The following is a 10,010-nucleotide window of genomic DNA, read 5'->3' as shown; positions in this document are numbered from 1 at the left end:
TGTATGTTTACATCTAGTGTATTCAGTATAAACATGCTGACATTTAGCATGTTAGCTTTAATATGCTAACACTCTGTTTACAATAATCTCAGAGAACAGCTGAAGGTGATGGGGATTTTGGTATTAAAGGTATTCAGTCATTAACTTAAGTGTTGGACAAGTGGAAATTTTGACCTGTCAGGTAATCACCAATATAATTACAGTTCATCCTCTGGGGCCCACGAGTGTCTGTATCCAAAAGCATCCAATAGCTGTTGACTCTTGAAGTGTTGGATCACTGACTGGCAGAACATCTCCACACCTCCCCTAGAGCCCCTCTGCTAGCAGAGCTGAAAATATAGCTTTAATTTGGATAAAATTCATTTTGTTTTTATTGGTGGATGATTGCCTGTAATAATTATGGAATAGAGGCTGCAGATTGCCCACATGGAGGGTTGATTACAGCAGATCTCAGGGAGAAATAAAAGAGATTAGACTGAGATCTGGAGGACAGAAAGCACCGTGGGGGGGAAACACCCCAAACACCATGAGGAGGAGCAGCACATGGAAGCTTCTGTTCCTGTGGAGAAGACTCGGTTAAAAATGCTGAAATCTGTGGAAAAGGATTGCACCATTACCTGTGGGGAAGCATTCAATCCAACAGTTCTGTGCTCTGCAGCCTCTGGTTTATAAAATAGATAATAAGGTCACTGTTGACTTCGTTAGAGAAAGTCTAATCTCCCATATGTGATGTAAATTTATAAAAAGGTTAAAAGACTACAGGAATTTCACACATTTAAATAAACATAGAGAGGCATATTCAAACACATTTAATCAGATTAAATATATGTATGAATATGAATATATAAATATGATCCTTTAATTGACTTACTGAAAACCACTTACCCTTTCTTTTTTCATCTTAGCAGAATGTACCTTGTGAAATACTAAATAGCACTACTGTAGCTAGTTTATTAATTCATTGTAAAGGAGAGTCAGATGGTGATATATCTTCCTATCTTATGTAAGAGAAAAGGAAGTGCTGCTCAGTGTAACCCATGATACTGATGCAAATGTTTCTTTATCGAGTCCTTCCACACATGCTCACATATACACACTACCACATTCTCCAATGTGCTCAAATTAGCAGATATGTCTGTCACAGGCCAGTCAACTTGAATAATGTCACTATCAATCCAACGAATTTCATTGTGTCATTCAGCACCAAGGACAGCTCCTCAGACCTTATTTAACACTGAGTAAAGGCAGACAAAATGCAAAGCATGATTTATAAATGTCCATAAACAGAATCATTGTTGGAAACCACATTTATAATATACTGTAGAGAAGGGATTCAAATATTTAAAGTCTATAAATCTTTGCCATTTTGTGTGGTTTGTTGTGTGTTGTGCATGTGTGTGACTGTTCTAAAACGTTAGAAGTGATAAACCCAAACCTGTGTGAAAAGAGTTGGTTTCAGATTATGCAACATAAAATCTCTACTGACGGTCCACTTACTAGTGTTTTCAGAACCTTCAACCCCATTTCACCATCTTTATCAGCAAAGGGAGCTGGCTCAGGTGTCATCACATGACCAATTAGCCTTTCACATATAAAAATTCCCCATGACATTAGTAGTGAGAACTAGGTTTCTTCAAGTTTGATCATCATTCTTGAAGGTGATGTGTTGGAAGCAGGAAAAATGGGCAAGCATAACAAGATGGAAGAAGGTGGCCTGGTCTGATGAATCACATTTTCTTTTACATCACGTGGATGGCTGGGTGCATGTGCATGATTTACCTGGGGAAGAGATGGCACCAGGATGCACTATGGGAAGAAGGCAAGCCAGCGGAGGCAGTGTGATGCTCTGAGCAATGTTCTGCTGGGAAACCTTGGGTCCTGGCATTCATGTGGACCAGTGGAGGCTGGTCCATAGAGGCAGAGGAGGTTGCTCCTCCTCTATTTTTTAAGAGGCAAGAGGGAGATCAAAATATAAAAAAGAATATTTGGTTGAAATAAACCATTACAAAATCTCAGTATTATTTATAAAATATTTTTTCTCTTTTCTTTGGAAAAAATCCATTATTGAAATTCTGGTTAAAATGCTTAAACAAGGACACCTGCAGGGCAGGAAGAGAAAGGGCAGTCTGTGTGAAGTGGTGGTGGAAGGGCAGTGGAGGAGAGTGGGAAGGAGTGGGGGACAGAGGAGGACGGGTGCCTGCTGTCCTCCTCAGGGCGGGATCTCTCACATTGATTTAATGTATTTTTTTTCATGCTGATCTATGATTGGCCATGACACGTAAAATTATGGTCCAAGGGAGGACATCCTCCCTAACCAATCAACAACCAGAATGCAATATTGACATCGTGTTGGTCCAATGATAGTTTCCAGATTTCATCTTCAATTCTCTCCACTGTAAGGCAGAGTAGCAGCAGCAGATAACGAGCAGTAGATAGCTGCTTGCGTTAGCCAATGCAACAGTTGTTTGTTATAGCAGCCTGAAGGACTCATTGTACATCCATTGAAGGACTGTTAAGGACTGATGTTAAGCTAACGGGAGAAATTATCTGGACTGTGCAGTGCAGTAGCGGCAGGAAGCTGCTGGGGAGGCTGGAGAGAGAAGCAACTGGAGAAACAACCAGGAGAGTTAGCTTGTTTGTCATTGTTGCTAATGATATCAGACTGGTTAAGCAGTAGCCACAAAGTTCTGTTAACTAACAAACAAGATGACGAACAGCCACAAATGGACATTATGACATGAATACTTCACCTCCATGAAAGAAAGAGGTCAGATAAACGTGAGTCAGATACAGCTTCTCTCTCTCTGTCTCTTTGGTCGCTAATTTCATCTCTGATGGTTAAATGTCTCTGTGTGGCTGTTGTGTGAATTTATGTCCTTAACAAAGATGCAGCAGAGATGATATAATGAGCTATGGTTAGTTTGCTTGTTGAAGTTACATTGAGCTGTCTGGACTCATTCACTCATTTGGAATTGATCCAGTTTTTAGTTGAGTGGTTGTTCAGTCACCTGTTGATGTTGTGTGATTAGTGAATGAGTGTGCAGGAGGTCTGGCTGCTTGCTTGTGACAATTTCTCCAGTTGGTTTTTAAGCTGAGTCATATATTGAGTAATAAGTTTAAAGTAACTAGAATAACAAGTGTTAACATGTCATCTTTGTAGACTATATTTTGTATGTGGTGCATAGAGATAAGAGTGTGTAAGTCATGTATTTGATACATACATTAATACTTTTTGTGAACCTACACTTTTAGATCTGTGAATGTTTTTAGTTTTCAGTCTTTCTAGTATTCAGCACCGATCTGTTCCTGTATCAGATTATAAGCTTTGTGGTACTTTACATATTTCTGTACACTAAGAAACACAGGAAACACATGTAAATCATCTGATGTGTTGTCTGTTTTTTGATGAGAACATAAATCTGTTGTCACAATAGAACAATACTATGAATTTGAATTTCACTTTGTTGGTAAAATGACACATCTGAACCACTCCACTGCTAAAATGAGCACTTCTTTGTTTAGAAACAATATGTATGTGCTAAATGTCTTTAAAGAAGCAGCCTTTTCACCACTCAGGGGTTTTTGTTTTTGAAATTGTTTTAAAAACCACCCCTCCGATTTCATCAGGTGGGGGACAATGATATAGTATGATGCGGTTTGTTGTAAGATTCCATGTTGGTTTTCCTTCTCAATTTTTTGAGTCACCAGCCGCCACTGATGTGGACATTACTTTAACATGTACCACCTACCTAAACATTGTTGCAGACCAAGTACACCCCTTGATGGCAACAGTATTCCCTGATGGCAGTTGCCTCTTTCAGCAGGATAATGCAGCCTGCCACACCACGAAAATCGTTCAGGAATGGTCCAATTGCGCATCTGTGTGTTGTGCTGGAAAAACAAGTCCAATCCATGGAGGCCCCACCTCACACCTTACAGGACTTAAAGGATCTGCTGCTATATATATGTATATATATCAATCAGTGAGAAACTTGTGTTGTTGCAACAAGAAGCCAAACCTTTTGTTTGGACTTTTGCAAAACTTATGTGTAAGACGTTAACATGCAAAAATCCCACATCAAATGTGTCTCCACAACCTCTCTTTGTATTGTGTATCTGTCAGTTTTCTCAAGTTTCGAATTTTAAGTCGTAGTCCTAGTAGACGTCACTTTTTTGAAATGCCAGATTTTGTGTGAGTGTGTCTTTGCATACATGTGATTTTCTGTCTTTCAGCTACTTTACCTGGATTCAAAGCTTTTCCCGCTTTTACCTGCTTGGGTAAGATATTGAAGTCCTGCCAGCTTAGGTAGTGTTATGTTGAACTTGACCTTTGACCTCTGGTCAAGGAGACAAAGAAAAGAGGATTTAAGAGGAGTTAAAGCCTGCATTGCAGAATTTTAGAGAAAGAAACTAAAAATATATAGATGGGTGACAAATTAAAGGTAAAGCCAGCATAAAGTGTCTTAGTAAGGTGTTGGGCCACCACGTGCCACCAGAGCAACTTCAGTGCACCTTGGCATTGATTGTACAAGTCCCTGAACTCTACTTGAGGGATGAACACCATTCTTCCAAAAGATATTCCCTCATTCAGTGTTTTGATGATGTTGATGTAGAGCGCTGTCTAACACGTCGGTCCAAAATCTCCCATAAGTGTTCAGTTGTCCAAAACTGGGTCTGCTCAGTATCTTTATACATGCCACAGAGCATGATGGAATGTAAATTGCTTAATTGTACCATGCAGTGCACCTATGTGGAAACATCTAATTTGTCACCCGTCTGTAACTGTACAACAGGTGTTTGACAAACCAGGACATTAGGGCACCTTCTTGTACATATTTCTGAAGGGTATAATGTATTGTTCTTAACCCTAAGACAGAAAGAAAATGTCCAAATTCTTCAGATAACTTAAAAAAAGTAAATCTGATTTTTTTTCTCCCTGATGACATCAGAAACTGTTCCAGTTATTCATTTCTTGATTATTTCATTTTTCTTTTTAGTTGGTTTATGGTTTTCTCATGGTGTGATGAAAGCTTAAGTACATTATCTGAAAAGAGATTGTGCTTTAAATGATGTTCACTGTGGTGGTCTTTCTTAGACAGGTGCTGAAATGTGTTCTAAAAACATACATATATACATACACATATTTATATCAGTAACTAGTGATACCTTCTGCCAAATGACAGCTAACATTTATGAAAACATGGAAACTATGTTGAAGACCATTTGAACTGTATTTAAAGGCAACAAAACATTTGTTTTCTGGTTAGAGGCTGAAAAGCAACCTTACTAAATTTGTTTTTGTTGCTACGGCAACTATTCTGCAGTGTGTCCGTGGATGTTAAGGACGTTTTTATGGTTGTGGTCCTGTTGAGCTATTTTTTTTGGCAGACACTTACATTTATTTTGGCTTGTGATAAATTAACAAAAAATGGGATCATGTTCAGTGAACCATTGCTGTTTTGTTTCATATTTCATTCCATTTATTTTATTTGTCCTGTCAATGAGTACGTAACATCATTCTGTCACATTCAGTGCCTGTTATCTATCAGCATCACGGTCAATAAAAGGTTCTGTGGTAATAAACACACCACTAACTGTGGCATTCTTGCTACTTCTTCACAACAAAGCAAAAGGGCATCATTTGCATACCTGATAAATGAGCTGTTTATCATTTTTACAGGTGTTCGTACTGAATGAAGAGCAGTTAGAAAGTGCATCATAATCCTGTTGTATCACATCACGGGGCTGTCAGGACAGAGTGTATCCTGTTAGACTGGAAGCTCCAGGAGGTTATTGACTGTCAGCATCTCTTCACTATTAACTCCGATATCCAACAGCTTCTTAACCACAGTATAAAGCTGTTTGGTATTGTAAACTTGTCAGTAAGGTGCTATAAATGGAAATTTATGCATTAGGTGTTAATGCCGCCATACCACGCTGCGCCCTGTGGGTACTCTTGTTAGTTTACTTAGATTTTTTTTTTAATCATTGTTAAAATAATCAATAAACCTGTGAGGAAAACATTTCATGTAGGTCCAACGGGCAGCAGATCAGGAGACATCAAATTGATCCCATCTTGTTTCTTTGTGTATGGGTAGCATTGTGTAGCTGATGACTTCCACACCTTTCTGTGCGCTTGGGATGGTCTTGATATCTAGTCATTGCTGCAGTATCCCTCCAAAAACTGCCCTTAGCTGTTCACTGCACTGGCTCAGCTGTGACCAGACTGTGCTTTAATTCCCACTGAGGCGACATGACTGGCTTGCAACCATAATGCCACTGCTGTTGACCTTCAAAACTAGGTGCAGATTGAATGACTTGAACAGTAGTTTTCTGACAGTTTATCCACTGGATTAACGCTGAAAATACTTTCTCTTCATCAAATTAGTTATCATGGATGCCTCAAAGGCCTACATGAATAACAAATAAAACCACAGGAAGAATTTCAAATTCTGCTTTTGGAAATGAGTCATTTGTACATCAATGCTGCATTAGATACCTAATATGACCATCTGTTGCTGCCCCTGCCGTCAGTATGTTGCCATCTTGTGGACAATTTAAAATCTGTCTGTCTTCATTTGCACTATTACACCAATTAGAAAATTCTTGTGATGGCACGTACAGATTTGGACCAGATCTAAATGAATTGCAGTGTCAGTCTTCATTGCTGTAGCAATCCACCATCCAGGAGACTGATGTAATTATTGTCCTTGAAGATATGAAAGGTTGCAGCTAAAATGATTGTTTTAATAATACTTGCAGCACATCCTGCAGTAATTATGATTGTGCATATGAGCTTTTTGATGTGTTTTGTTTTACCAGACGTTTTTCAATGATGCAGATCCAGACTAATGTATTATGACTTTGAGATTGGAACTGCATAATTGGCTGAAAGGCTGTGAAGCTGTGTTCAGTGGTGTTTACAGGAATCATGTCACACTACATCACTATATTTCCATTATTCAGTTATATTTTCTGTCACCTGTAGTTACTAGCTGCTTTAGATACATAAAAAAAACAATAAATAAATCACAGAAATGGTACAATTTTGAAGTCTAAGCCATCATTGAGTATTCACTGCCACTGAAATATGAAAACATAATTAGAATGTGTACTTCTACTTTAAATTGATTAGTACTAGTAATATACTGACATCAGCCCACATTGCAACATCTGTGGCATCTACCTATTTAGTATTTCGGGTGTTGACACCTGAGTTTTCATGTTAGGTCACTGCGCAGTGTGGAAATACATCAGGAACTGCAGTCACTTATTATCACCACTAGTGGGAAGCCTAAAGCAGGCAATGAGACAACAGCAAGCCTGCACACTCTGTGATGTTAGGCTACAACTGATATAACATCTTCCTGGGTTTCAACAAGAGGTTTGATTATTGTTGTTTTTGCTTGTTCATTTCTCAATATGATTCTGAATATAATCTGCTGAGATTCAAATACTAAAACAAGTGAGGCTACATACTTTTTTTTTTTTTTTTTTTTTTTTACAGTCGTACAGTTTTTCATCCAAAAACATGTCTCATAGTGATCAAAGCAGCCATCATGAGACCACAGACTGTAGACGACCCTTTGGTCTCCCTCTAACGATGGCTCAGGCAAAATATTGTCAAGGTCAGGGTCATTTTTGACAATAACTTGCCAAACTCTCATAAGAAAGCTGTGAATTTCAATGCAGAATACATTCATAAGCTTTACTGTAGTTATACATTAACTGCATAAATATAGAAATGTAACATGGCAGAAGATCAAGTGAGTGTTTCAAGTGAGCAAACTTAAGTGTTCACTTTGAGGGCTGGAAGATTAACCTTCTTGGACTCCTGGTAGTTTTGGTCCAGACACCATCATGTGGTGTTTATGATTTCTGAGCAACTAGCTCAAGATGGGGCCAGAATCTCTCATCCCAGGGCTGACAGCCCTCTGCCCCTGTGGAATATAACTAGAATTCATAAGAAGACTGAGGGCCCTTTCTCAAGTGCTCCACACCAATACACAGAAGAGGGATTGATTATGTCCAATAAACCAAGAAACTGATTGGCACATCACGCCATGTATATCACTGCGGATTACTCCAACCAAACAGTGTGTTTCTTATGAACTGTTACTGGTTTTTTGGTTTAACAACCCAAATCGCTTTAGGAATGATACAAGTGGAAAAGTAATTAATGTTAAAAAATAACATCTTGCCACAGTTTGACCAAACTGCAGGGAATCTCCCAAACACTTACAACACAGTAAACCAAAATAGACCAGCAACCTCTGCTTAACCATTAGATGGCTAACACACTAACCCAGATTGCTGAAAACCACCCATTCACTTCTCTGAGCTGTAACCCAGATTGCATTTTTCACCCCATATTTCAATCACAAGCCATCAGACATACTATTTGTACTGTTATGTACAAACCTGATAATCAGTCTGAATTTCTTTTCGGTGATTCAGAGATGTGGAACCAGCCTATATGTATATATATGTATGTATGTAACTGTGGAGATAAGAAATTCTATGTTGAGTTCAGATTGATGCATGTAAGCAGAACAAATGCAGCATAACAGTCTTTATTTCATCTATTTAAATCAACTTGTAGAGATTTTGTTTTTGCTTTGAGATTTTTCTTAAATCTTACAGGAGCTATCTAAAGCATCAGACATGATGAGTCTATGAATTTTTGATAAGAGCCAAGACAAATGGTTAGGCAACACCCTAGATACAGCAGATACCTAAACATTTAAAATTCACAAAGGTCTAAGGGAGTTGATATATAATAACTTTTTAGTTCTTGTTCAAATGACTAAACTAATAAATCATTTGATGCAGTGGCTGCTGACACCCTGTCAATCACGACAAAGAGAGAAAGTCAGGAAAAGAAGGAAAAAATAGTAAAAAAAAATCCTCAAATGATTCATTGAAGCAGCAATAATCAATATTTTTATATTAACAATTGATCACGACTACTTGTATGTGAAAGAGCTCACTCATAGTGATGAACCCACAGACAATTATCTCCTGACTCTGCAGTTACAGCATTGAGGAGCTTTATATTCTTTCAGCTCATAGTTTTGGTTTTCTGGTTAACGTTACTAATTTAAATCACTCTCACCGCTCTCATAATAGCATTTTTGACTCTGTTAAACTGACTGTACGCTACCTGCTCAGCAGCACCAAATGGCAGAAGTTTGTGCCTAGCTGGTGAAAATAATGGTTTCAATAATAAAGGTTATTAAAGCTGGTCAAAAACTTATTGTATTAATGGACAAAATTTGCACTTTATAAAGTACAGTAAAATGAGACCCTCACAGATAAAATGTTGCTCCAAGTGTCGGCAGCTAATCGGCTGACAAATTGTTATATTGTTCCAGAGAAGGCTGAAATATGCAGGGGCTGACAAGATCTAGAGCTGGTCTGTTTCCTGTCTCCCACAAAGCACTGATCAATGCATCTCCCCATCTGGATCCATTACATCATCACATCACCCCAGTCCTGACACAGACATACAGTACAGAGCAGCAGAGAATTACGACCATAGTGAGATAGTGAGTAGGTGACATCACTTTCATAAATACTGTTTGTATTTTTGTGTGTTGTTGTGATACAGTTGATCCTTACAGATTTGGGCAATTGTTTGAAAAAAAAAAAAAAGCTTAAGGAATCAATGGGAAGCGTCAAAAGAGATAAACAGAGAATCAACAGTGATAATACTAGACGCTTTCAACAAAAGATCAGCACTGTGCATTAGATGGCACCAGTTTCTAAAAAATGTTCAATGATATCCTGGTGTTAGAAAAAAAAGAACAAAATGAGAAATTTTGGCAAATGAATAGATGTTGAGTGAAAAGTGAATAGAACGGAGAATTAAAAGAAATGACGGGTGATTAAGAGCAACAGCCTCTAAGAAACAGACTTATATTTCATGAAATGATGTCTGACTGAAGGCTTTGGTGAAAGGGAATGATAGAAAGAAAGAGAGAAAGAGAGAGAGAGATCCAGACAAAAGG

Source organism: Thunnus thynnus, chromosome 13 (assembly GCF_963924715.1).
Source record: "Thunnus thynnus chromosome 13, fThuThy2.1, whole genome shotgun sequence".
Classification (NCBI taxonomy): domain Eukaryota; kingdom Metazoa; phylum Chordata; class Actinopteri; order Scombriformes; family Scombridae; genus Thunnus; species Thunnus thynnus.
This window is presented reverse-complemented; position numbering follows the sequence as displayed.